Source organism: Alligator sinensis, unplaced genomic scaffold (assembly GCF_000455745.1).
Source record: "Alligator sinensis unplaced genomic scaffold, ASM45574v1 scaffold736_1, whole genome shotgun sequence".
In the NCBI taxonomy this organism is placed as follows: domain Eukaryota; kingdom Metazoa; phylum Chordata; order Crocodylia; family Alligatoridae; genus Alligator; species Alligator sinensis.
This window is the reverse complement of record NW_005842561.1, coordinates 458,352-463,012: the sequence shown is the minus strand read 5'-3', so window position 1 is coordinate 463,012 and position 4,661 is coordinate 458,352.

Sequence of the window (4,661 nt, the reverse complement as noted above, 5' to 3'; positions counted from 1 at the left end):
TGTTAGTGAAAAGTTGTTGCTGATGGGGACTGACAGAAACTAAAACTATTGTGTTTTGGTATTTATCATTTTTTGGTATTTATCATTCTTATATTCCTTTTATTTCAAAATAAAAACTTAGTTAAAACAAATTTAAGTGTGGACTGTGTACATCTAATCCAGCAGGAGACTGATTAATAACATTAGTCACAATTTTACCCCGTGGTTAGATTGAAGGACTATGGGGTGTTTTTGCCTTCCTCTGTAGCAGGGGTCATGGCCCTCTACCTGGGATCTCTTGAGCATATATTAACAGCCTATAATAGAAAAAGAACATTGGCTGCCATATTTTCCCTGCTTTACCTGTGGCAGGTTATGGTGCTCTGTCTTGTGTTGTGTCAGGGTTGATGGTACTTTTATGAAGTTTAGATTATGGATTTCATAGCTTTCATAGACATTAGGGCTGGAAGGGACCTTGGAAGATCATTGAGTCCAGCCCCCTACCCCAGGGGCAGGTAGTCAACTGGGGTCATAGGATCCCAGCAAAATAAACATCCAGATTTCTCTTGAAGGTGTTCAGTGTAGGTGCTTGAACCACCTCCGATGACAGGCTATTCCAGACCTTGGGGGCTTGGACAGTAAAGAAGTTCTTCTTTATGTCCAGCCTGAAACGGTCTTGCAGGAATTTATAATCATTCAACCTTGTCATCCCTTGGGGTGCTCTGATGAACAAATGTTCCCCCAGATCCTGGTGAACACCCCTGATAAACTTATAGGTGGCCATCAGATCACCCCTGAGCCTGCGCTTTTTCAGGCTAAAGAGCCCCAGGGCTCTCAGCCTGTCATCGTAGGGTCTGCTTCCCTGACCTCTGATCATGCGCGTGGCTCTTCTCTGGACTCTCTCAAGCTTCTCCACATCCTTTTTGAATTGTGGAGCCCAAAACTGGACACAGTACTCCAGCTGCGGCCTCACTAAGGCCGAGTACAGGGGGAGAATGACGTCCCGGGATTTGCTTGAGAAAACTCCACAACTCCAAGGAGTTTCAGTTTGCTACATCGCAAGTCATTTAAGTCACATTAAATCACATCCCAAGGCACATTATGCCACTGAATTTGCTACAGCAGCTGGAATTACTGCGCAATATGCCGTCGCCACATGCAACACCAACACCATTATAGTGGTGCGGAATCATTTAACCTGCTTTAAACGTCTTGCGCACACGCCCCTCATTTCATCTACACACAGGCTTAAACACCTTTTTCTCTGTATAGGTGCTTATGGTGAATTACAGTTGAGCCCTTTGTGAATTCCAAGAGGGAATTCATTATTCCTCTCATCTGTATTTTTGTCTGAATTGCATTACCATTTACTAACTGTATTAGACTGGCCTATTTATCTTAGTCCACAGCTTCCAGACCTTTATCCCCTCTACAAATTTGAAAATGGATCAAAATAATTTGAACTCTGAATCAAAGGGGGAAAAAAGGATGACTGAAACTAAGATTTATCTTCATGTTACAGTGAGACCTGTACACATATTCATTTTCATGAAATGTAGTTTTGGGTTTCTGATTTCTACGTATCGGAAGGGTAAAAAAAAATCTATATTTATATTTATATCTCCATAGATTGAAAATTGTAATTTGATGTGAACATTAGAGGGTTTATAACATTTTGAAAGTCCCCACGTAATGGATTCGCTTTAATATTTCTCATAGTAAGTTTGCACGCATACAGCCATGAAACATCTGATGTGTAGAAATTCTCTTGCCTTTGAGCTAAGTCAGTATCTAAAGTAATCTCATCCTGATATTCTTTTGATAGGAATCAAAATAACATGTCCTACAGCCCACTAGGGGGTAGGTAGATACTGTTACATTTCTTCTGCTTGTAAACCAAGATTTATTTTAAATTCATTTTTAGTAAATCTTCCATTTGCTGTACTTGTCCAAAGCAATTATGTATGACTGAGTTGACTGTTATAAACAAAAAAAATATTGTAAAATATAGAACAAAATAGAGCATGATTAGGACATAAATGTAAGTAAAAACCTACACCGATCTACAATTTCTGTACAAGGCAAAGATCTAGATATAACATAAGTCAGACTCTAGAAAGGTGCATATAAATTCAGTGCCTGGTGCATTTTGCTGTTGTTGTTTTCTCATTATTTTAATCTTAAATTCAGATATACCTTCTTAATTCAACAAAAACTTCATGTGTGCATATTAGAGAACAATTTGCTTTTGTGGTTTGGATTGTTTTGTTATGTGGATTATTCTGAAAAACTACTAGAAAGCTCTTATACTTAGCACAGCCAATGCAGTACTCTTATTCATTTCAGAGGGAGCAAGAATCCCTCAGCTGCACTTACAACTTTCTTTTCTATAAAAAGCAGACTGCCAATTAACATCAAAAGGGGGCACTCCCTCTAAAATTATTCCAGAGAAAAGGCTCAAAGGACCCGTCTTGGACATTACCCATCTTGCCCTTTTCTGCTTACCATGAGGAATATCAGCAATATAGAAAATTCCTCATATCAAAGAAGTGTTTCAGAATCTACTTGCATGCTCAAGTGAGAGAGTACTTTTCTATGAATTCATTTATACTGAGTATTATTCACTAGTATAAACATGCAGGGAAAACCAAAAATGTATTAGAGTGTCTTTTAACTGCCTTTGTAATCCTGTTTAAATCTATGTAATCATTCTGTATAATTCCACTTACTTCTTTTAGGGCCACTACTTTCATTAAATTTTGACATTTTGATAGGTGACATTGGATAGGTGATTTGGTAGATGAAGAAAACTAATGAACACTTCTCCTTCACCACCAAACTCTGTGTTGTTCATGTCTTTAAGCTTCACCCAAGGAGTCTGGTTTTACATTGCCTCTAATCATAGAGTGCCACTGGGAGTTAATACACCATACTGCTACTTTCATTTCAAACAAGTTTCTCCTGAAAACCTACTTCTACCAAAAAAAAGGCATTTATTTTACTTATTAAACAAAATAAAATGCATTTCACTATGCTGCGCACTAGCCTATCCCCCCCGCCCCTTTTCTCTACACGATCCCTCCTGTACAGGGTATAGCCATCTATCCCCGTGGTCCAGTCATGGGTGGAGTCCCACCAGGTCTCCGTTATCCCTATGACATCGTAATTGTTTGCACTGAGCAGGAGGATGAGCTCCTCCTGCTTATTCCCCAAGCTCCTGGCATTAGTGTACAGGCAGGCAAGTGTCCCCTTGGGGGCCCTAGCCTTGCCCACAGATTGTTCCAGGGCTGGAGCAGGGGTGGGCTCCCTTAAGTGCCTTGGCCTGATGGCTTTGCAAGGATTGCTCAGCGGGCCAGCAGTGGCAGTAGTCCCCCCATCCCCCAACGGGCTTAGTTTAAAGCCTGGTGGAGCAGGTCAGCCAGTCTGACTGAGAAGAGCCTCCTCCCCAGCGGAGAGAGGTGGAGGCCGTCCCTTCCCAGCAGCTCGCTGCCTCTCTCACCAGAGCGGACTGTGGTCATGGAAGCCGAAGCCTTCCTGATGACACCAGTGCCGCAGTCTTTGGTTCACTACCTGGATCCCCCTCTCTCTCCTCAGCTCGTAGCCCGAAACCAGAAGGATCAAGGAAAACACCACCTGCACCCCTAACCCCTTAAATCCCACTCCCAAATCCCTGTAGTGCTTCATGACCCAGCTGGGAGTGTTCCGAGCTGTGTCAGTGGTGCCCACATGGATGAGGAGCATAGGGTAGTGGTCAGTGGGCCGGAGGAGCTTAGGGATCTTCTCCACAATGTCTTGGATAGAGGCTCCTGGGAAGCAGCAGACTTCCCGGGCCAAGGGGTCAGGGCGGCAGATTGCCCCCTTAGTCCCGCTCAGGATGGAGTCTCCCATGACAAACACTTTGCATTTTGTCTTGGGGAGAGTGGGGGCAGTAGCTACAGTTCAGCCTGTGTTGCCTGCTGGGGCTGCAAGAGGTTCATACCTGTTGCAAAGCTCCAGTGGGGCGGAGACCTTGGTGCGGCAGGCCTTGGGGCCCTTGACCACCTTCGTCCATCCCCGTGGCTGGACAGAAGGGGAGGTCCCGGTGTCCTCCCTTGTCCTGAAGGGTGACTGTGGTCTACCCTTCGCCTCCTGGGGGAGAAGGGCCTGGCAGTACGAACTGATCTCCTGCTCACAGTCCCTGATGGCACGCAGTCTCTGGACTGCAGTCTGGAGCTCCTCCAGCTGCGTGCCATAGACCCTAAAAGGAAGCATACCCCACAATGAGGGGTGGCCATGCTCCCAGACCCCAGAGCTTGAAAAAGTGACAGGCAGCCTAGAGCCAGGGGCTCCGTCTGCATGGAGCCTGGAACCATGGGTTCAGTCTGGGTAGAGACCTCTGAGGAGCCAGGGAGCAGGGGCCGCAGACCCCGAGGGGAGCCTTGGGGTGCTGCGTGTGCCCATCTGCAGTATGCTGCTGGTAGGCCAGCTACGGTTGGGAATGCCTATCCTAGCAGGCTCACAGGCAGGGCCTCAGGCCCTCCTGCTCACCCTCCTGCGCAAACTCTGAGCTAACTTGTGCACCGGGCAGACAAGCGTGCCTGTTTGCATGGCCTGTTCGTGAGGCTCCGGTCACATGACTCCCTGGGGGGCTGGGCGAAGTAAGGGCAGGGGCGGGGGGGGGGGCCTCCCTGGCGCCCAATTAG